Source organism: Sapajus apella, unplaced genomic scaffold (genome assembly GCF_009761245.1).
Source record: "Sapajus apella isolate SASKATOON/1434 unplaced genomic scaffold, GSC_monkey_1.0 scaffold17, whole genome shotgun sequence".
Taxonomy (NCBI): Eukaryota; Metazoa; Chordata; class Mammalia; order Primates; family Cebidae; genus Sapajus; species Sapajus apella.
Window position 1 is genome coordinate 7,186,047 of NW_022436957.1, and position 25,363 is coordinate 7,211,409.

The window sequence follows — 25,363 nt, forward strand, 5'->3', positions numbered from 1 at the left end:
GTTCCTTATAAAACATTTTGTTCCAAGGGTTAGCAAAGAGAGAAGGTGACTGTTGCTATTTGCTAAAATAGGATACTAATTCCAATGGCAAAATTATCTTGGATAATAAAAAATTGACTACATAACTATTTCCCTTGTCATTTTTCTTCCAAAAATAATTATCTCTGAATAATTTCACAGTTAAAAATTGTATGCCTAAAGAGCAACCAATTGTAAAAACAACTGAAATTATGCCAGTGATACAGCTTTAAAAAAATAGTAATATTTGTTTTTAAAAAGGAGAGCATGGCCAAGTAAAAATATTTCCTCTTTTATGTTCCAATATTTTAACCTATGAATCACCCTCTAGGAGTACTATCATACCAGAGATATGCAACTCTTAGTCTTTACTGCAAAAGCATAAGTCTTCGCTAACAGTTTTAGTTGCCTCCAATAGAAAGGACAGTGTGATGTTAAAATGTAAACATTTCAAAACACCATAGGCTATTTTGAGAATTCCTAATTCAAAAGACCTCTCCCAACCTCAGGAACACTTTAAAATTTCTTCAGAGTCAAGTAGTCAACCAAATTCTGGCTCAGGGCATGATACCATAGAAGACACTTCCCTGATGGTCTTTTAGGTGGCAGCCATATTACTTATCCAGCATGCCTGGCATTTCCTAGATCCCTTTTGAATCGCCCTTCTAACACCCAGAAGCATCAAAGAGAGGTCTGGGGATGACTACTCCCTCTTACTGTAGCCACTCTCTCCTCCAAAGAGGACAGGGGTTAAAGTTATCTTTTTAAAATTATCTAATAAAACTGTAGTTGATCAACTTACTATTTTTCAAGAGTATTTACAGAGTGCTTATTACATCCAAGCACTGTTCTAGGACTCATAATTTTGATATGTTTCTTAGGTATCAGTCCAATTCTGACAGTGTTTGGAAGGCAAGGTAATATACTGTACACATGGAAGCCTCTTGAAAAAAAGCTCTGGAATGAATGCCAAGATAAGACACACTGACATACATTAGGGAAGCCTATATGACTGATTATTTTCATTATCTCTGTTTAACATAAGCTTGGTCTTTAAAAAAAAATCCCAGAACCTATATGGACATTATCAGTTTTAATCAAGCGTCTTTTTTTGCCATTATAACTTTCTAGTATGAGCACATAGAATGTCCTACTTAATTAGAGATCCTCTAGGCATGGACACCTAGAGATTTGGAAACACTCATTATTTTGGTCCATTAAAACATACATACACACAAACACACATATGTGCACACACACCCTAAATGGGATCAATCTTTGGGAAGCCAAGTAGATGAGTGTAGGTTTCCCATTCTTGGAAGTAGATGATATCATTACCCTAGCAACTGCTGTGAGATGCTCATGCCTGTAAGAACTGTGACAAGAAACTCCTTTTGATAGAAGTTTCCCTGAGAGCAGAAAGGTCAGAATCAGGTTGCAAAGCTGTGGACATGTCAGGGTCTTCAGATCTCTCTTCCACAAGCCAGCCTTACCATCTGGAGATAGATGAACATTATTGATCTTTCAATATCCTCTTCACCAAGAAGAAAGAATAATAACTTACAAGAATATTAGTAGCACTGTACTTCCTGAAAGTCTGAGAAGAATTATTATCCAAGCCATGGAAGCACATAGGAAAGGGTAGCCTGCAAGGGGCTAAGCATTTATGTGTGTTATAATTTATGCATATATATGTGTATGTATACCACAGATAGAATAACTATAAATAATATGGAAATGTAATATATATGATCTATAATGTATGGTATAGATAATCCATTATATAGACCATAGAAAAGGTAGGTGACAATGTATATTTTATTTCTTACACTTAATTTCATTGCTCTCCTAAGCTGTATGAAAAAATCCTGCAAGCTTGGCATGGTGGCTCACGCCTGTTTTCCTAGAACTTTGGCAGGCCAAAGTGGACGGATCACTTGCACCTAGAAATTTGAGACCAACCCAGGCAACATGGCGAGACCCCATCTCTACAAAAAATACAAAAAAAAAGTAGCCAGGTGTAGTGGCACAAATATGTACTTCTAGGTACTCAGGAGACGGAGGTGGGAGGATCACCTGAACCCAGGGAGGTTGAAGCTGCAGTTAGCCAAGGTCACACCACTGCACTCCAGCCTGGGCAACAGAGCGAGACCCTGTCTCAAAACAAAAACAAAAACAAAACCTGCAGCCAAGTTGCCCCTGAAAACTGGAATGATGTCAGACCAGCAGATTCCCCATATTGATATTAACTAAATCACTGCTTTCTTTGAGATAGACTAGAGCAGGCACTCTCCACTCTGGAGCAGGTCTACTCTACTTTGGAGCAAGCACCAAATCTCATGGGCTTACACTACCTGGGTGACCTCACGCAAATTACTGAAACTCTCAGGTTCATCATCTGTAAAATGGGGATAATAATTGTATGTGTTTCCTAGGGTTGTTATGAAGATTAAAGAAGTATTTGTAAAACTTCTAAACCAGCGCCTGTTAAATAGTAAGGACTGCGTAACTGCTTAAAAAAATAGAAAGAAAGAAAGAAAAAATATACTGTGGGAGTATCTTATGGTTTTCTAATGTTTGCAGAGGCAGTAAGAATTTTACTCACCTATATATAACATGAGCACATAACTCATTCTCAGTTTCTTGATTTTTCTTTAACATTAACAAGCCTCTTTTCAGAGTTTAAACAAATCACAAAAGAATTTTTAAGTTATTGTTAAAATGGACATGATTTATAAATTGGAATGAAAGTGCCATTCTCTTCCCTTAAATGCATCAGATGATCAACAAGTTTTTTCCTAGATACAAGAAATTCCTTTAGTACCTGCTTTGGCATGGCTGGCATAGACATATTTATATTAATAACTCAGATGAAAACAATTTAATACTATTGTTAAGCACAATATGTTTTATTATGTTCTTATAATTAAATAATTATATCTTTATATAAAACAATGCATTCTTTTCTACAGTTTGCAGTTTGATTTCTTTTATCGTTAATGTCATTAGGGAATTCTAAATTTCCTAATTTCTCCAAAACACTGACTGAGAGTTGCAGAAAGACAAATATAAAACCAGATTAACTGCAGGTGATAACAGCATGTAGATAATTTATTTCTGAATCCAAAAGAATTAAAGTTTTGAAGGTGCTGTGTCTCTCCTTAGCCTAGAATCCCAAGGAGTTTTTATACTTACAAGTCAACAGATTAACATTCGTGATGATTCACTGTTTCAAAATAACTTATATGGTACATCCAAAGTTACTGCTAGAAATATTGCTGGCATTGGTTTCTTTAAGCACATTTAAACATAAAAAGCCCAATAGAAAAATCAGAGCTTCTACATTTGGACTAAAAAGAGGACACACACAGAGATCTGTTCTTTCTTTAATAGAATGTATTTAAATAGTAGACTTGAGTGGTGTTTGTAAGTATGACATTGTGGGAGGGAAACTATATGAAGCAAAGGCTATACCTTGAATAGACTGTTATTACTGCACCCATCACCTCCAAACAGGCCAGGGGATGGTAAGTGCCTTTCCCACAAAACAGAGCTTCTTAATCAAGGCCTTAGCACTTACTAGTTCCTGTCATGCAATAAGCAATCAAGAAAACACTAGCTTAAATAAAGACCATACAAATGGATCATTGTCTTAAGTAGCTTACAGGCTAATTTGGAGGTGAGATTAATTTTGGATGTGGGATAATCAATCCTGAAGACAAATAGTGTCATCAAATGCCAAAGAGGATGTGGAGAAATCTGAATACTTGTATTAGGTTGGTGCAAAAGTAATTGCAGTTTTTGCCATTGCTTTTAATCATCACTGTTACATCACTGGTGGGAATGTAAATGGAGCAGCTACTTTAGAAAACTGTCTGGCAGCTCTTCAAAGTTTAAATATAGAGTTACTATATGACCCAGGAATTCCACTCCTAGCTGTATTTCATTTCAAGAGAAACAAAAACACATGTACACACAAAAACTTGCACATGAATGTTCATAGTATTAATCATAACTAAAAAGTGGAAATAACCCAAATATCCATCAGCTGATGAATGAATAAACAAAATATGGTGTATTCATAAAATTAAAGATTATTCAACCATAAAATGAAATCCAGATACATGTACAACATGGATGAGCCTTGAAAACAATATGCTAATTGAAAGGAGACAGTTACAAAAGACCATATACTGTATGATTCTATTTTTATGAAATATCTAGAAAAGGCAAATCTATGGGGACAGAAAGTAATTAGCAGTTGCCAGAGGTGTTAAAGGAAATGGAGGGGTGGTTGGCTGCTAATGGGAGCAGCAATTCTTTATGAGGTGATCAGAATGTTCTAGAACATGTGGTGATAAATGCACAATTCTGTGAATATATCTAAAAACTACTAAAGTGTACACTTTAAAATAGTAAATTTTATGGTATGTGAACCAGATGTCAATTTCTTAAAACATGCAAAAGATGTGTCACTGCAGGAGTTCACTGGAAAAATATTAATAAAATTTAGAAGACCTTAGAGACTTCCAGGAGGAGGGGATAATTGAGCTAGGTCTTCAGGGATGCATTAGATTTAGGTTTAAGGAGAGAAGGCATTTCAGAGGCGATGAAGAAGGTGACAAAGTAAAGTTGGTCATTGTTCTAGTCATGAAAAAAAGAACCAACATATCTTGTAATAATATTGTCAATGAACCTGCGCCCTCCCCTGCTAAAAGCATTGTCATTTACCTCTGCTTCGGGTGGAATTCACAGTTCAAGGCAGCCAATATGCAAACAATCTAAGCCTCTATTTTCACAGCTGTGGCTTACCAATTTCTTTTTAAAATACCGACTTTTAGAGTTCTGTCCCACTCGATTACATTGAACGAAATCCGAGATAGTCTATCTTTCACCCAGAAATATTTCAGCATTACACTCTTTTTTTTTTTTTTGAGACGGAGTTTCGCTCTTGTTACCCAGGCTGGAGTGCAATGGCGCGATCTCGGCTCACCGCAACCTCCGCCTCCTGGGTTCAGGCAATTCTCCTGCCTCAGCCTCCTGAGTAGCTGGGATTACAGGCACGCGCCACCATGCCCAGCTAATTTTTGTATTTTTAGTAGAGACGGGGTTTCACCATGTTGACCAGGATGGTCTCGATCTCTTGATCTCGTGATCCACCCGCCTCGGCCTCCCACAGTGCTGGGATTACAGGCTTGAGCCACCGCGCCCGGCCAGCATTACACTCTTAATGGTTGACATTAACCTTGCATGATCTATCACTGTATGATACTCATCCTATGACTGTGCCATATTATCATTGACTTTCCCAATATTTGAAGGTCTGAGTTTCAAAAAGGACATCAATGTCAACTTTTAGTCATGTAAATAGAATTGAAAACAATGCTGCTTATCTTGATAAGGTTTCTATAGTTTACTATTAGATATTAGAGGTCAAGTCTCCCCTTGGAATCAGATCCGTTCAGGAGACTGTATCATGGTGTCGCATAGCAGAACTGCCATTTAAGAATAACATTCTCGGCACATTCATCCACATTCCAAAAATATTCTGCTTGGCCCTGATCACAGGATCTGAGAAGAAGCTGGTCATAGTGAGCACAAAGTTTGGGAGAGATTCCTGCTGAAACAATAGCTCTGTAGGACAAAAGAGGAAAAGCATGGGATTCTTGGGATTGGAAGAACATTCAAAAGCAGCTAATCCAGCCTCCTGCCCAATGAACAAATTTCCTCTGACAATGCTATTAGATAAGAATCACCTTGACTTCAAATAGACACAGCTTTATGTTCAACCTGCTCATGACTGGACAATTTTTATCTAGACAGTCCTCTTAGCATGGCCAAAGCCACAAATGACAGAAGACATAATAAACTCTAGAAAGATACATAATATCAAGAGCATGTTTCTTACTTAACCTAGGCACTATAGACATTTAGAGCAGGATAATTCTTTGTTGTAGGGGCTGTTCTGTGCCCTGTAAGATATTTAGTAGCATCTCTGACCTCTACCCACTTATATGCCCATAGCACCCCTCCCCAAGATGTAGCAAGCAAATATGTAAAAATGTCTCCAGACATTGCCAAATGTCCCTTGGTCAGGGAGCAGGGGTGGGAGAGGGCAAAATTGCCCCCAATTTAGAGCCACGGGACTAGAGGCATTACATGTTAAAAACTACAGGAGGGAGGCTGCGACCTAACAGCCATTCATATATACAGTATATTAGAATACTTACAACTTGAACAATACTATACCCTATACCCTTCATCACCCAACAGCAAGTTCTTTGACATTACCCAAACTCGGCAAATGTTTGGTGACTTAAATAAAACCATATGATTGCATATATTTCCTGTTTTAGAATAAGTCAGTAAAAAGGCTAGTGCATATGTTTTTATTACATACATATATACATATAAATAATTGAAAGAGATCTGATAGCATGTTAAATTTTAAAACTCAGTAGGGTTATTATTTAGTCAGGCTTTACTGTGTCCCATTACAGTCCAATAACTTTATGTATAGCATGCTGCTAAATTCTGACTCCATCTCTGAGACAGAGAGATCTACTGACTCAATTATAATATGATAACACCAAGGCTCAAAAAGAACTTGCTAGAAGTCGTCCAGTTAGTAGATACCATTAAGTAGTTAGTAGATGAAATTTGAAACCATGCTTGATTCCAAACACAAACCCAAAGTACAACATTGCAATGAAATTTAGGATCTGATTCCCAAGCTCTTGGCCATAGAAGTATGCTGTACATAAGTGTCTTAAGTTTGTCTGCTTAGTTTTAAAGAATTATAAATATGAACAATTGAGAACAATTCAAATATGTATCAAGTTTTTTCAACCATTTTGGTTCCACCTTCTTTGAACATTTTCAAAACATAAAAGACTGTGAGTCAGACTTTGAGCCCATGCCTAATTTAAACAAGACTTTATATAGCAGATTAATTAACAAAATAGAAGATTGCCCTGCTCTATTTCACATTGCAACGAGCCAGGCTTTATCGTACAGGGGTCACCTCCCTTTTAGAATGGCTTTGTCCACAACTATGCTTGTATAGAGAAGTCTACAAATCACTGGCTCTCTGTGAGTATCAGCTCCAAGAAGCTGCTCTGGTAACACCAAGCCATGCTTGCAATTTAACAAACCCTGTAAGTGGAGGAAAAAAGAGCCTTCCACCCAAATGCCAAATCTAAATGTTTCACAAAGGAATGATATTTGAAATATCTATTTCATTTTTGCCTGACACTCCCCTATTCTCCCAGAGCCCTGTTACATAAAGCATTAGGTGTTCTGGGGAATAATTGAGCATCAGTTGTGGCAGAGTGTAGGAGGATGCCTAGGTTACCTCCATTATCACACACTCTATTTAGGAGGGGGGCAAGTCCTATTTATATAAGCCCAGATGAAGATACACCCTAGCAATTTGGGAGGGTGATCACCAAAATAAATAGGTAATTTCACTTGAACACCTTGTACTAAGCACAAACCTGCTTACTGTCTTCATCTTCTTATAAAGGAACAGGCATCATTGAAAACAATAGTTTGCGTTGGCTGCTCAGTATGGGAAAGTTAAGGGGTTGAGATTCAAAGCTGAGAAGAATACGGGCAGAGAAGAGCAACTGAATTTTACTGTGCAATATTAAAACAATACTCTGTATCCTCCCTACCTATTAAGACATCCTGACAATTTTAGCGTGAGAAAAGAACAGCAATCTTGGGGGGCTCAGGGCTACATGTAGGTATAGGGGAGAATTAGTGATAGTTGATGTGAAAACTTCCCCAGTAGGGAACTGAGTCAAATCAGTCATCTTTTGGTTCCTCATTCAGTTCTCTAAAGCCCTGATGTCAAATACAACAGCCACTAGCCCCAAGTGACTGGAAATATGGCCTGGCTAGTCAGAATTAAAATGTTCTATAAGTGAGAAATACACACAATATTTCAAAGGCTTGGCATAAAAATGTATGCATCTCATTAGTAACTTTTCTATTGTTTGAATAGGAAAATGATAATATTTCAGGTATATTAGGTTCAGATATATTAGGTTAAATAAAATATATTACTGTTTCCTTTTATTTTTAAACTTATCTAAATGTGGCTATTACAAAATTTAAAATTACATATGTGGTCTGGATTTCATTTCTATTGGACAGCCCTAATCAGGCTGAAAGTTACTTTAAGGCATAATTTATGTTGAGCTCAAAGGAAGGCGCTTCCATAGAAAAGTATTTCTTGACTGAGCTTGGCTCCCTATCTCAAAATGTTAACTTCAAATATTCTTCAAAACTGAAGTTTCATTCACTGTCTTCTTGGCAAAATCTGTTAGATAAACAAATCTTCTACTCTTTGAGACATGAAAAAAGATGGTTAACAATGTAACTAAATTTTCTTCCTTTACAGACATACTTAAACCGTGTTAAAGCAGAGATAAAACAGGCTCTAAGATTGAAATGGGCTCATAATTAGGTGCTAATGTTGAATATCCTGTAATGTTTCAAAAAGACACGTAGATGGAAAAAGTCCAGGTCTGCACAAGGCCACAGAGGAAACGTTGCGTTTATGAATGCAAATATGTTACAGATATCCAAGTTTCACCAGTCTATGCCTTCCTATATTTCTTGCTTTTTGGCATCTCCTCTTCATTTTCATTTCTACCACTTAACTGATTCATACCTGGGGCAGAGGCAAAGCTGTCTTCCTCATCTCTCTGATGAGCCTCTCTACTCATTGCATCTCCTATTGCTAATCTGTCTTGTTCTCCTACCATTGCAAATCATCTCAACTTTTGGCTCAAGAGCCTATCAGAGTAGCAAGCAGCCAGGATCAGGGTCATCTTTGCATCAAAGCCTTAAAATCCAATTCTGTATAACCCAGCCAAGCAAGAGATTCCAAAGACAAGCATGAGAAACATTAATAATGAAGTAGTCTTCCAATCTATTCACATCAATCCTCAGCCTTTTTAATATAGCATTCGAATTAAAACATAAAATAATCCCTTCGTTTTGCATTTGGTTAATTCATTTAGAAATTATTCCATATAATTAGAACTCAAAGAAAGTATCACTGTCTGCCAACAGGAACCAAATTTTCTCTTCAGTTCATAAGCTTTTTACCACTCAAAACCTCATCGTAAGGAGTTTTGTGTTTGTGGGTGGTGATAAATGTTTTTCTAATCTAGAGCTCAAAGAAAATGTGGTGGAAGGATACTGCTGTGGGTAACCTCAGGAATGAAAAATATCTTCAAAAATATTAAAAATAAAAGAGCAGATCATAGCTCTTAAGGCCCAATATGGTAAATCCTCAGTGGCCCTGGATCATGTAGGAATGAATCATTCTAGATAAGCACACATCCTGGATAGCTCAGGGTTAATATTCTAACTATCTTATTGTAAGAGTTTTATTCCTCTAATGGAGACATTTTCATGTCTTTTAAAACCATTGAACAGTTTGTCATATAAGCATAATTACAAGTGAAAATACAGATCAAATAAAGAGCTGAATGACTCTGTCATGGTATTACCACATGAAACAAATGTCTCCAGGCATTCACACTGACAATCCATTATGACTGTTATATCTTTTCAATATAGCACCCTGCATCTTCGTAGGTGTAATATGAGGGGCTCCTGGCTGCCCCTCCAGCAAATGTTAGAGCAGTTCCTGACTCTACCTTGTCATTGCTGCTCTTTTCCACTGTCAACAGGAAGGGCAAACTGCTATCCCTTTGTTGATTCTCACTTCCACCACCATGTGGACATGAGTGCCCACCCTGAGGTCTCAGGTGACCCCCGTGTTGCTGCCACTGTGATCTCTACCACTCTGCTCCTCTTTGCTTTTTCCACACTTAATTCTCAAAATGAGCTTCTCATGCACCTATCACCATTGGGTTGGAATGTCTTTTTCCTTCTATAAGACAAATCCACGAAGGAAGACACTGCTGGGTAAAAACACATTTGTATCCCAATTCTACTTTTAAGGAGAATTTCTTTATTCTTCCTTTTTTAAAAAATTACTAGTCATTCCTGCAGGTTGGTATTCTAAAAATCAAGCATTTACTGTATTATTATTATATATTCATAAGAAAAAAATCACAATTTAAAAAATTTTAATGGCAAGCTCTGGCATAGAAATTGGAAATCCTTGGTTCTTAGTCTAAACCTTGAATTGTTGTGTAATCAATTTCTAGTCAAATAATAAATTTCCACTTCAGTTTTGTTAATGATTATGATTAAGTCAGTAGCAAAAGAGTAAAGCATGTCATTTCTCTTTGGGAAGATGTGTAACAGCTTAACTGAAGGGACCCTGAATATGGTCAGGGTAATCAGCAGACTTGAGTTTACAACCCAACTTCAGCCCTTATTTTTGTGACTTTGGGAAAGTTACTTTGCCACTACAAGCCGCAGTTTCCCCATCTATAAAATGATATAAAGAAACCCCCATTAGAGAATTGTAAGGAATTTTTTTGGGGTAGGGTCTCACTCTGTTGCCTAGGAGTGCAGTGGCGTGATCGTGGTTCACTGCAGCCACAGCCTCCCTGGCTCAAGTGATCCTCCCACCTCAGCCTCCTGAGTAGCTGGGCCTAATAAGTATGCCATAATGCCCAGCTAATATTTTAATTTTTTTAGAGACAGGGTCTTGCCGTATTGCCCAGACTAGTCTCTAATTCCTGGGCTCAAGTAATCCTCCTGTCTTTGCCTTCTAAAGTGCTGGGATTACAGGCGTGAGCCACCATGCCCAGCGAGAGTTGTAAGGATTATAGAGTACTCACGTAAGTCATCAAGGAAAACGTTTGACACAGAGTGGGTACTGAAATGGGGGCGGAGATCTTACCCATTGCTGATCCTCTGGCAACAGACTAAAGATGACTGCACTGAGCCTCAGCTAGGAAAAGCAATTCTCAAATAATTGACAGCATGTAAGAACACACTTTCAAAGATAATGATCTTTTTTTTTTTAGAGAGATTCACAGTACTGTTTGGGTTACAGGATTCTGACTGAGCTTGCTATAAACTGCACACACACACACACACACACACAGCACACACACTCACACACAATGTAAACACATAAACGTATGCCACTGCCACCAGGACTATCAGCCAGTTAAATAGATTATGGTACATTTGCCCACAAATGTCTGTATAAAAAGCATCCTAGTTTCCTGTGGCTGGCTGTCGTGGTTGCTCCCAGCATGTTGGCCCTGATTAATGTGTGTGGGATGTGTGAGTGGGGGTATTGAAATATACTGTATCCCAGTGTCCAGCAAAAGGCCAGACGGTGTTCACATAAATAGTTCTGGTGCATTCTGTTTCAGTTTCCCGCGACATAAAATAAACTGTCACCTACAAATTGCAAGTAAACTGAGAAGACTGTTCAGTACGTATATAACGAAGCAACATCTAAATAGAAAACTGGGGAGTTTTTTTTTTTTTTTTTTATAAGTAAATGTGCTTAGACAGACTGTTACCTTACAGTGGAATAGACCACTCTCGTCTAGCATTGGTTGGCTTTCTTGGCCAACCATTTTTTTAATAACTACATTATTGAGATATAATTCATATACTTTACAACTCACACATTTAAGGTGTTTGATTCAATGGTTTTTAGTATACTCACAGAGTTGTGCAACTATCACCACAACCAATTTTAGAATATTTTTATCACCTCAAAAAGAAACACCATACTCATTAGCAGTCACTCGGCATTTTGCCCCATTTGCAGCCACAGGGAACCACCAATCTACATTCCATCTCCATGGATTTGCCTATTCTGGATTTTTCATGTAACTGGAATCACAGAATATGTGATCTCTTGTGTCCAGCTCAAGAGAGACTTAGCACCATATTTTCAAGATTCATCCATGTTAGAGTGTTGTCAGTACTTCATTCTTTTTCTTATTGAATAATATTTTATTGTATGGATAGACCACATTTTGTTTATCTGTTAGTCATTTGATGGATTCTTGGGTTGTTTCCACTCTTTTGCTCTGATGAATAATGCAGGTACATTCATGTATAAGTTTTTGTGTACACACATTTCATTTCTCTTGGGTAGATAACTAGGAGTGGAATTGTTGAGTAATATAGTAGGTAACTCTATGCTTAACTTTTTGAGGGACTGACAGGCTGTTTTTCAAAGTGGTGAAGGGGGGAATGGAGGCAGCAAACCACATTGCCATGTATGTACCTATGCAACAATCCTGCATGATCTGCACATGTACCCCAGGATCTAAAGCACAATATATATATATATATATATATATATATATATATATATATATATATAAACAAAGTGGCTGCAGCATTTTACATTCCCACCAGTAGTTTATGAGGGTTCTAATTTTTCCACATCCACAACAACACTTATTCTCTGTATTTTTTATCATGACTATTGTGGTGGGTGTAAAGTGGTATTTCCTTGTGGTTTTGATTCCCATATCCCTGATTGCTAAAGATTTTGAGCATATTTTCATGTTCTTATTGGCTAACCATATGTATGTTTCATGTGTTCGTTGGCCATGTGGAGGTGAATGGGGAGGAGGTGTGGGATGGTATTCAATAGAATTGTGTAGGAATCAGATACAGAGATGATATTCTATAGTCCAGTATGTTTTTCTTTCAGCTTGCACAATGAATGTTCTAAGGACTTTATGAGTAGCTTTTTAATCTTGAGCCTGGAATTTGTGAGCTAACTATAAATCATTTAACCAAACCATGATGAAATGCTATTTGACAAAATTCTGAATGAAGCAGTAAGATTAATAAGTAAAGACAACAAATGACTTCAACACCGTAACTTAAGAAAAAAACAAAACAACAAAAATAGAACTATAAGTCTTCTTTCCATTGATCAAAGCTGTTATCACTGGCTCCTGGGTCACAGATTGAGACTTCAGCATGGTTAGTCTGTCAAGCAGAGTTCAATGAAGTGAATGTGTGTGTGTGTGTGTGTGTGTGTGTGTGTGTGTGTGTGTGTGGTGGGGGGTGTGGGGGGAAGCGGAATGGAACAGTTTATAACAAAACCACAACCAGGTTCTCAATGTAGATCATGTGGCAAGCATGGTATAAGTTTTGTGGGTGAATTACAGTATTGGTTATCCTTGCCACAACTCTGCCAGGGTCTGTTTTAAAAGTTGTTGCTGTCTGTGGTGGTTTGCTTGTCTATAACAGAGAAGGGCAACAAAGTTTCTTCCATGTACAGTTGCTTCTTGCTCTGGTTAGTAGCCACGAGCAGCTTATAAGCATAAAACTCTCTCCAGGTACAACAGAAGCACCCTCAGTCATAGCTATAATAGACCCAGGAAGGGGAGATGACTGATGCAGTATTTACCCAATCAATAGGGGTCTATGAGGAGGCATGATAGAAAAGTTTTCCCAGTATGAATGCTGCTGCCCAAATTGAGAGTTGTAGAAATTGCTGTTCAGTGCCGGAAACAGACAGAAGCAGATTTAAAGGTAGTAGGACTACAAAGGAATCATCCATGATTTCTTCCTACCAGAGTTTACAAGATCTCTGAGGGTGGCAATGCTATAGGTATCCTGGCAATAAACGACCTCCTATTCTGAGCGTCTAAAAGGCTGTAACACAATTTCATCTCGTCTTTTTTTATAATTGAGGAAATTGATCATCACACACACACAGACAGACACACACAGACATACACCCTCCAACCCTCACACTACTTAACTGTTTCTATAGCTTTCGCTTGCTCCAGTATCCTTACTCTGTGGCCTGTAAGTCTGTGCCATTTTTCTTGACCACCCCACCCATCTCTCCAAAGGTCTGTTCTGCTACTGTTCCCCTTATTCCTTTACTCACTCTGCTACTCTCTTTGCTCTTTGTTTGAACCTGCCATGCCACTTTGTTCCTCAGCATCTTTACACAAACTCTTCCTTGTTTTCTAGAGTGCTTTCCCTATGTTCATCCACCTAATAATCTTCAGCCTGTAGATCTTGGCCTAGGCTTCACTTCTAGATATAATAACTAGGGCCACACTCAGGTAGATCCACAGCTTATAGGAAAGGGGGTGGGGGTTGTCTCTGGCTTGTACCCCATGATTCATTGGATATCTATGTCAAGTGTTCACTCAGGAGGAGCACAAGCAGGGACCTATGGCCACATGCCCTCTGGCCTCTCTGAGTCTTGCTGCCAAGTGCCAGGGCTAGAAAACAGTTGAAGTGGAGGACCCCCTTCCACTTCCTCCAAGGTGACACTGTGATAGTAGAGCAGGACATCTATACTGGGGGGACACAGATTCGCAAGCAAGGAGCAGTGGAGGGAGACTTTTGTGTACACTTAACTTTTATAATGTATACTGCTGGAATATGGGCAGACTATAGTGGACTATTTTTAAAGAAAAGGATCTGGTTTTAAATTTATAGGTGGTTTTGTGATTTTAAAAGAAGGGCTACAGAAAATAATGTTGTAAAGTAAATGATCACCATCTAACATGCCTTTTGCTTATTATACAAATAAAAATTATAACTAAAAACACTTCACACTGACTAGGATGGCTATTATCAAATAGACAAAGCTGGGAGTGGTGGCACATGCCCATAGTCCCAGCTGCTCAAAAGGTTGAGGTTAAAGGATTCCTTGAACCCAGGAGTTCAAGACCAGCCTGGACAACACAGCAAGATGCTGTCTCTAAATACTACTACTACTAAAAAAAATAATAACTACAAGAAGTATAGGTGAGGATGTGGAGAAACTGGAACCCTTGAACACCATTGTGGGAATATAAAATGATGCAGTCACTTTGGAAAACACTCTGGCAGCTCCTAAAATAGTTAAACATAGAGTTCCCATAGTGACCCAGCAATTCCACTCCTAGTGTATACCCATGAGAAGTGAAAACATGCATCCACCTAAAACATATACACAAAAGTCCATAGCAACATTATTCATAAAAGCAGAGAAACTGAAAGTACCACAAATGTCCATTACCTGATGAATGGATAAGCAAAGTATGATGTTTCCATACAACTAAATATTATGTGGTGATAAACAGAAATGAAGTACTAATACATGCTACAACACGGGTAGACCTTGACAACATGCTCAGTGAAAGCAGACAGGCACAAAGAACCATGTATTATATGATTACATTTATGTAAAATGTTAAGAACAGGCAAATCCAGAGACAAGAAGCAAATTAATGGTTGTCAGGGGCTCAGAGTAGCGTTGGTGGAGGAGATAAAAAGACAGTGGCTGCTAGTGGCGTGGAGTTTCTTTTAGAGGAACAAAAACATTCTAAAATTAGCTAGTGGTGCTGGTTGTACAAGCCTGTAAATATACTGAAACCCATTGAATTGTACACTTTAAATGAGTGAATTTTATCATATGTGAGATGTATCTCAATAGAGCTTTTAAACAAATGTTGCTATACCTTGAGTTTACAGAGCAAGATGTCCCTACATAACTTTGTTTTTCCACGGTTAACCACTTAGCAGGAAGGCCTCTTAAATGAATGAACACATTTCCGGCTCTCACAAGATAGTCTTACTGATTGCTACGAGACTAAAAATCCACCTGAACGGAACCATAGTGTCTGGATGACCTTGATGAGCAAGAGAATGATAAATACAAGTTAGAAAATTTTCAAAAAAGAAGGGAGGAAAAGAAGTTAAAGTGGGAATAGGGTGTCACCTCCGTGCTAGGAAAAAACAAAGAGAAACAACAACAACAAAATGGGTGAAAAGTTGTCTTTAGTAGAGCCTCTTTAAACAAAGGGAATGCTTTCAACAGTCCCAAGCAAATTTCAGTGTCACATAATTAAAGCCAAAATATCCCAAAATAGGATGAGGAAGATAAGATTATGGCCCTATTGCTGTGACTTCATTATATAGAATATAGATATTGGGCCTGTGTCACTGGCAGACATTATGTATATATATAACATATATAAATATATATGAAATATATAAACATATATTTATATGTTTACATGTTATATATTTATGTTTATGACTATATCATAAAAATATAAATATATAAAAAGAAATAAATATATTTGTAGGAAGATAACTTTATTTTTTTTTAGTATAATTTATACAGCATAAAATTTACCCATTTTATGTGTATGATTCAATGATATTTGAGTAAATGTACAAAATTGTGTAATCATACTATTAATTCAGTTTTGTAACATTTTAATCAAATTATATAGACAGTCCTGGTCACTGCTCAGATGTGTTTTTGCTTTTGATTTTAGAAAGCTGGTTTCTTAGAAGTCTGGTCTAGTTCAGTGGGATGTTTACATGTTAACTACAAATGGGTGCTTGGTCAGATCACTGAATCATGAACAACTAACATAAAAATAAAAAAGTGTTTCCCCTCATTTATTACATTTTGAGCTTTCTAAGAGGTGGCCTAGAAAGGAAAAAAATATACCATTACTAATATATCTTAAGTTTGATTGTATAATATTGATTTTAATCCTTTACTTGCAAATAAGTGCTTTTTGGTTTTCTTATTAATGCATACTCTAAAACAACTTCATTGAAATGTAATTTACATTCTACAAACTTCACCTGTATATTTACTGAGTTAGGTAACCATCATCATAATCCAATTTTACAACATTTTTGTCACTTCAATAAAATCCCTGGAGCTCACTGACAGTCACTCTCCTTTCCCAACCACAGCCCCAGGAAACCACTAATCTATTTTCTGTTTCTATGGATTTCTGGAAGGCATTATACTTTCACACACAGATAGAAAGATATATCAAAATACATCTCTCTTTTAACAAAATCCTAGCTCTACGCCAGAATATCAGTGTCTGTGATCTTTAAAATTTTTAAGTAATAACTAAAAGTTGCCACAAAGCCTCTGAAAAACACTACCTAAAATAACAAGTTTCTCCACCATAATTTTAAAGCTTATAATAACCAATTAATAGATAGCAGTTTACAATTATGTGACATTTTTCTGATTAAAGCCAAAAGTTATTGATTATACCCTGCTCCACAACTAACCGGCCTCCCACCAAAAACAAAAATCCAAAACACTTTAGAGCACATATTGTTCATTTAATTTGCAGACAAAACTCCTGGTCTCCTTCAAATTTAAATCAAAAGCTGAATCAAGCAAAGGAAACTTCCAAAAATGACATCCTATTCTGCAGCTTTTTAGAGCTACAGAAACTTTCCTAGACATTAAATTCTCTTTAAAGATAATCTGGAATTATGTTAGACTAGTTTAAAAACCACCAGTTTTCATAGCAACATGATAATACTGTGGTCATTTCCAAGTTAATTATAGATCTGTCATTTTAAGGAATAATCACTAATTGAGATCTTTTTATTTAATTAATGAAGTAACATTATACATCTGCAACAAAATAACCCTTTTCCCCTTAATTGCCAATGGAGAGAATTCTCACCATGGTAATTTGAAGACTACCATCATGTATACATATATCATAGTTCTCAAGAAAATATTGTTCCCAAATTGTCTTTTTCTGCTAAAGACAATTTATGAAATTGAGTCATTTCCACATAACTCTCCAGCACAGCACCATCTGTGAAACTAGATAAATCCTGTTTCAATTTGGGTTTGCCATAAAACACAGCACTCTTTTCAAGCCAGTCCATGGACTTCTGATAGCAGCCTTCACAGGCCACAGGTTGCCAGTTTCCAAATCTAGGATGCTGTGGCTCTCACAAAGGTGCTGACCCAGTTTCTATTTTCAACTGGAATTTCCTCCTCTGGGGTCATTTGATCTCCACCCTCAAAGACATTTTCCTGGTTCTCTGTTCGATGCCCTGACCTAGCCCCTTGCTTCAAAACCAAAAAGAGTTCCAGGTTCATCCTCCTGCACAGTCCAGTGAGACGAATACTCATGGATGTTATGTTTTCAATCTGGTGGGAACCACAGTTTTGTAAGCCTCTGTGAGACCCTCTTAGAAGACACCAAGGTGACATTTACTCAGGAAGCTACTGAGATCTAAGACAAGACCTGCAGGAAATGATAGCGGGAGGCCATATTGTAGAGCTAAAGCTGTTAAGACGTCTTCATTCAAAGGGTCACAAGAATGTGGAAGAGTCAGCCAAAAGAAACATCACAAAGTATAAGACGGGGCCACATCCTTTGGCACAACACTGGCTGCATTGGCAGGACCCAGAGATGGCTCACCCCCCAGCTCTTGTGGCTGAGCGCTCAGTGAGTTACACGGTTTAAAGAACAGGAGACTGGCGTTTTTAGAGTCAGCTCCTGGAGGCCTTTTACATTCTTGCCTCTGAGGGAGTTCTGGATACAGTAATGTAAAAATCTCAAATACATCCAAAGAACTAGCATTTTAAACCCGTGAGTAAATTATGCTTTTCTGAGTTTAAGTCTCCTTTTTGCACTGGCAAGAATAGCAATGTTTATGAAAATTATTCTGCCTATAATAATTGCAAAATAAACCATGAAACAGATACTATTTTTAACCTAAAATTTTTAAAGCATTTGCCATTGATGTAGAGATTGGACAAGGCAAATAGGTTTTAGATACTATACTTGCAGATGCATCTTCTTATTCATGAAGAAGCCTTAGAGTAAAAATTGGATACTATCCTTTTTAAAAAAATGTTTGCCTTAGTGCTACACACATACCCAGTTCTCCACATATACTGGTGAATCAATCAATGTTCACTGATATTTTGCCCTTATCTGAAGTATATCCAGCATTCCGCTCCATACCAACAATGTGTGTCTCTTTCTTTTGCCTTCATACTGATGTAACAGTAGACCTATCTACAGTGTCTGTGGTAATTTAAGACATAGCTTTAGACTAGTGATATGCAAACTTTTTCTGTAAAGGGCCAGAGAGTAAACATTTTAGGCTTTGCAAGCCATGCAGTCCATTGCAACCAACCACTCAACTCTGCTATTGTAGTATAAAAACAGTCAAAGACAATATGTCAACAAATGCCCATGGCTGTGTTCCAATAAAACTTTATTTTTTGAACACTAAAATTTGTATTTCATAAAATGTTTGCATGACATAAAATATTCTTCTTTTGGTATTTTTTCAACCATCTGAAACGTAAAACTGATTTTTAGTTCATAGGAAATGCAAAAGCAGGCAGTGGTCTGGATTTAGCCTATGGGCCATAGTTTATTGACCCCTGATTTAAGAACTGAGCTACTGTAATATAGCAGACAGTCTACTAGTTATGATCATGTACAGAGCAAACTAGGAAAAAAAAAAAAGCAGGGCTTGGCAACTGTCCAATCAAGTTGCCATAATAGAGGAAGATATGGTAGATGTTCAAACTTCAAAGAGACGAGATTGTGTGTGTGTACATTAAGTGCACTGCTTTTGATGTAGTTTATCCATTTACATATCAAAATTGATCAAATTAACAATCTAATTGCCAAACGTTGCCTCTGGTGTGTTTGACCTAAAGGACTAATGTATTTTTCTTCCATTCGTAAATCACTTCATCCTTAATTTCTTCTAGGTTTTGAAACAGTACCTAAATTCAGAAATCTTTTAAAAGTGACACTAGTATATAGAAGCAGATAAAAAATCTCCAGGGAAATGTTGGTCAAGGATAGAAAATTTTAGTTAGACAGGAAGAGTAGGTTCACATTCCTTGTTCAACGTGGTGACTACAGTTAATAACAATATATTGTATATTTGAAAACTGCTAAGACGATAGATTTTAAGTGTTCTCACCACAAAAAAATAAGTGTGTGAAGTAATGCATATGTTGATTATCTCAATTTAGCCACTCTGCAATGCACACATATTTCAAAACATCACATTGTACATCATATATTTAATTTTTAATTATCAATTTAAAAATAAATTCTAAAAAGTCTCCAGGGAGGCGATTCTGAATGGTTTCTTTTTGATAGTTTGAGGAACCAGAGCTGCTACACACAAGAAAACAGGAACGACTGTGGCAATTCTGTTTAAATGTTAATATCATTCAGTCTATTTCTGTATTCCCTTAATGTCTACTCAGTCTATATCCAATCACTGTGGATTTATGGGAACTGTTATCAGTGAGAGAACATCAAAACCCTGCCTTTGTCATTTAATTGGGTCATGATGACATAGATATTGACATGGATGACAGAAAGAACTTGCTGTCAAAACAGAAAAAGAAAATCAGGATAGATTTATACCTTCTTAAAAATATCAGTATTCTCAGGAGAATTTGATTAAACATTTCGGTAAAGTGAATCAATTCCCCCAACTCTTCATCCCTCATTGCTTCCCATCCTTACCCAGCCCCATCATGGAAGGAGTGCATTTCCCCACACACTGAAGTTAGGCTTTGACATGTGGCTTGCCGTGGTCAGTGGCAGGTGGGTGGAGAAAACAGTATGTCAAATTTCTGCCTATGTCTCAAGAGTCTTCACTTGATCCCACTTGCCATCCTGCGCCTTTGTCATTGCTGAACTTCTTTGGGTAGATGCTGCCAGCCTGGGCCCCAGAATAGATACACATGGAACAGAACTGACAGAAGAACCATGCCTTCTGGGGCTGACAATTTGACCTCTGGTCAAACAGCTGAGCTCTGCCTAGGTAAGCCAACCCCAGGTGACCCACAAATCCAAAAGGATCCATGATGGTTGTTTCATGCCACTGAATGTCAAAGTAGTTTGTTATATAGCATTAGTGTGATGATAACTAGCTGATATAAACACACTTCTACATTTTAGACAACACAGCTATAAAGTAAGGCACCATTTTGTGTGTCTGTGTGCATATATGTATGCAAGCTAGGAGTTTTATATTTCATTCCTTTCTAACGATACCTTAAATAAAAATGTCCCTTCCCCCACCTGCAGTAGTACAGAAACATGCTGGAAGGCCCCATTCTCAAATCTAGGTTCCTCTTAGACTCACTACAAGAGACTTTGATCCTTTATAGATATTTGCAATGGGTGATATGAAGTATGCATGGTAATGGTGACATTACCTGCCTAATTGTAATGCATTAAATTGCATTAAAAGCAATGGTTGGGCTCAGTATGTCTACATTTAAAAAATGTTCTTCCTTTCTAATAAATATCAAGTCATAATCATATGGTAATACTGAAATATGTGAATTATCTAGTAATATTGGGTATGTTTGCAGAATCAGACAGCATCAGCAGTTTGGACACCTTTTTTAAAATAGTGAGAACCAAATAAATGCAGGAAGTCTTTCTAACTGTGTCCCAATGATAAGGTTTCCCTCTGCAGCAATCCTGAATACAAACAGCTATTAAGAATTTTTTGAACCAGTTCATCTTGATAAGGTTCAAACCTTTCCCCAAGAGGGGTCTATAAACTGCCACTCCCTTTGAAATGAAAGAATAAAAATGCATGTGTGCCATGAATGCCAAGGTTTACATAACTGTTGTGCTGACCAGAGCCCAGCTCGGTCATGGCTACCTCAAATCTATGCAGGATTCGTGTTTATCTTTGTTCATAAATACTTTTGGAAAACTGACAAGGGCACAGTGCCAGCTCTCATGTACCTTTTCCAGGCTGCTGCAAGTTCAATCAAGCAGTTGTCAGTCCAGAAATGGATGTGCCATTAGAACAGCCATGCAAAGAGGGAGTGTGCTGCATTTACACAGGAGATAAACTGCCATGTTTCAATCAAAAGCAGTTTGTTAGTGAAAACACAGGAATTGGAATTATAAAATTACCACAACCCTCAACTAAAAATGATGAACAGGATGTTCTTTATTTGCAGATACTTATATTTGCTGGCAACGAGGACATACCAAAATCCTCTCTGATCTCACTAGTAATTCACCCTAGCTGCTACACACAAGAAAACAGGAACGACTGTGGCAATTCTGTTTAAATATTAATATCATTCAGTCTATTTCTATATTCCCTTAATGTCTACTCAGTCTATATCCAATCACTGTGGATTTATGGGAACTGATATCAGTGAGAGAACATCGAAACCCTGCCTTTGTCATTTAATTGGGTCATGATGGCATAGATATTGACATCCATGACAGAAAGAACTCGCTGACAAAATAGAAAAAAAGAATCAGGATTAGATTTGTACCTTCTTAAAAATATCAGTATTCTCAGGAGAATTTGATTAAACACTGTTTATGTTTATGGATGCTTTGGGTATAAATAATCAGTGGAGACAAATGTTTCCACCATGCAGGAAGAACAGGAGAAAAAATTTTAAATGTGTCATCTTTTGGAGACGGTTCAGTAGTAGCCCAGATTCAGGCTGTGGGCAGAAATAGGGTGGGTGTGAATACAAAGGGGTAGCATGGGGGAGTGCTTTTGTGGTAATGGACCAGCTCTGTATTTTGAATGTAGTAGTGGATATGCCAGTCTGTTCAGGTAATAAAATTGCACAGAACTACAGGCACACATACACACATGTAAAAAGAATGCACGTAAAAACCTGGTGAAATGTGAATGGGGTCTGTAGTTTAGTTAATAGGATTGTCCCAACATCAGCTTCCTGGTTTTGATATTGTACTATATTTATTCATATAAGATGCTACCATTGAGGGAGGCTGGATAAGGGGTACATGGACCTCTCGGTACTGTTTTTGTCAGTTCTTGTAAGTCTTCAATTATTATAAAATGAAAGGGCGTTAAAAAGTATTACCTCAAAACTATAATCTGAAGCCAATGGCATGTCATCAATCACCCACTGCACAGTGGTTCAGGCATGCAGACTTTGCAGTCAAATTAAGAGACAAGTATTTGAGTCCTAGCCCTACTACATACTATTTGTGTGGCTCTGAAACGGACATAAAGTCAGTGCTTTGGTTTACTCATCTTTTAAATGAGGATGATAATAGAGCCTAGATCACAGGGTTATTTTAAGGATTAAGTGAGATAATATATGTAGAATAAGCAGGATTCATAGAAAGTATTCAATAAATATTGGCCATTTTTATTATTACTCTAAGTCATACTAAATATTTCTGAGAGCTTTAAATCTCTGGTTAATTTCATTGACACTCAAGTACATGCTAAGCATCAGGCACATGCTATAAATGGTCAAGCATTGAGTCACGCACAATATGGTCCCTGGTTCTGGTCTCTGCCCTTTTGGATTTTCTGGTTCTGTTGTGAATATGGTCTCCAAACAAGCAGGATGAATATTATGAAAGTGGGTGCACAGGAGACTCAAGGAGGAACTAACTTAAGAATAGAAGGTACTTTCTGAAGTCAAGGTTGAAATGAGAATCTTCTCTCTGCTAAAATTAACTAGGGTTCAGGGTAGTTAAACTGCAGTGCTCAGGTGCAACCATTCCTTGACCAGCAGAGATAAATGAAAATTGCCTTTCCATCAAGCACATGTTAGCCCATTTGTGTTGGCGTGCAACTTTAAGGGTTAAAACCCATTAACCAGAAAGAGAGCCAAACCAAATCTTCCTTCTTCATTGTTTGAGAAGTAAATTACGTTAGACTATCCTAATGGACTTCGGGGGAAAAAAAATCTAATTCTAGTCTATATTAATACATTTATATATTTTGAATTATATTAATAAATACTAATAAATTTAGACCAGGGCACTTTAAAGTATGGAACTTTCCAATATTAAATTAATGACAAAATATATGTAGAGTATATCACTGTCTACTAAGTGCTTTAATAGGTTTGTGATATAAAAATCCTTAAAAGCAAGCACACCAGGTATGGAGTTGGCATAGCATCTGAGTAGGTTAAATATGGTAGTTAAAATAATCCACCGTGTGGAAGAAAAAGACGTTTGAAGCAATTTGGGAGTCTTCTACATACTTAGGAATTTAAGGTCTTTCATAAATAGAAGTAAACTCCAAACAAGACTGAAAATGCTTGTGATGATACTTTGTGTTTGTCAACACCAAAGCCCCAGCCCTCAACAAAAATAGGAAATAAAATCTTCTGCCGTTCTCTGTGCTGGTCTCACTGGATTGGCTGGGCTTGGGGCCAGAAGGAGATGGTGAATATGGAGACCAAGAGGTCAGAGTATTGAATGTTCCAGTCTATCCTTGCTTCTCCATATTTTGCCCTTGCTGGAGTCTTCTCTGGGAACATTGCCAAGGTCCTTTACAGCCAAGGCTGGAAGTCAGTGGGCTCTGGTAACACTGGTCCCTCCCTGGTAACAGCTTCCCAATGTTGCTAATGGCTGGGTGCTTCACCACTCACCGTTGGTTCCCTTAAACCTGTCAACACATTGGCATAGTTCATTCCTCAAATTAAGCCTTTTGAGTGACTTATCTGTTTCCTGTTTGGATATTGATCAACACAATGTTCTTGACTGTGAATCAGTAGCTAGTGTGGGAGGATGCCTTAACTTTTGAGATAAAAGTAAAGACCATGTTTTACATTTTGCCCAGACCGTCAAAAATGACATCTTAACACAAATGGAACTGTTGAAAGTCATGACAAAAATGATACTATGTATTATGTTACCATTTTCAAATTCTGCTAGCAAACTTGATGTCCCATTCCCCTGTTAGACTATTATTCCTCTGTGGGTCTAATTAATATGGCATCATCAAGCTAGGAACCTAGAGCAATGTCCAGGGATTTGTGCCTATGTGGAGAGGCACCCACCTGGTACAGAGGTGCTTGGCAAATATGGAGCCCACATGTTCCACAAGCTGGTGAGATGCTTTTAGCCTCTGTATTGCAGTTGGACTGGTTTACACATTTCTTTACCAGATATTTCAGTCAACTGTAGAAAGGAGTCATTCAAAAATATGTTAAAAGTTTATTCATCTATACTACTTCTGTTGCTGTTGCCATGACAACTTTTCCCTAAAGCCACAACTCCAAATTCTTCTAAAGATGTTATTTCAGAAATCTAAATTAGCTGATATCCAAAACATTGATATTTTACTATAAGATTTTTTTTTAATGTTAGAAAAGTTCTAAGAGTATGACAAATAGCCAAAGAGAAGAGGAAAAAAATCCTGACAGGTTTTCATTTCAAAGGGTCATGGCATCTTTTAAGGAAATTGGAAGTGGAAGAGTCCTCAGTAACAGTAACTGTATTTGAATGAAAAAAATGGGAGTATATTTTGTGTATGTTTCCTACATTGAAAAGTATCCCATATTCACATCCAACTAGTCACCACAAAGCTATTGAAAGCAGTATCACATAATGACTGGTGGAAGTCCTTGTTGCATCACTGGATCTATCCTTAGGTTTTTAAGTATTCAGGGTATATTTAAGAATAAACCAGAAAAATTGGTCTTTTGAAAATAAGGCTAGAATGAGAAAATCTGAGAACAGAAGGCACATTAAAAGATATTAAATTAATTAATTGTGTTTGTAAACAGTGGTCTCAGTCCAAAATTTGGCAAGCACCCAAGATCTTTAAATCTATCTCTACCCCTACATCATCTCAGAACTCACAATCT

At 37.4% G+C, this 25,363-nt stretch overlaps 1 protein-coding gene and 1 long non-coding RNA gene across 2 annotated transcripts in view; one reads left to right on the plus strand and one right to left on the minus strand.

Moving 5' to 3' along the window:
* Positions 1-25,363, minus strand: part of ARHGAP6 (Rho GTPase activating protein 6) — a 539,651-nt gene that overhangs the window by 270,082 nt on the left and 244,206 nt on the right. The gene's annotated exons all lie outside the window — the stretch shown is intronic.
* Positions 3,873-14,882, plus strand: LOC116556649. Its single transcript, XR_004271108.1, has 3 exons — positions 3,873-3,909; positions 14,049-14,051; positions 14,815-14,882. It is a non-coding gene; the product is annotated as an uncharacterized LOC116556649 (long non-coding RNA).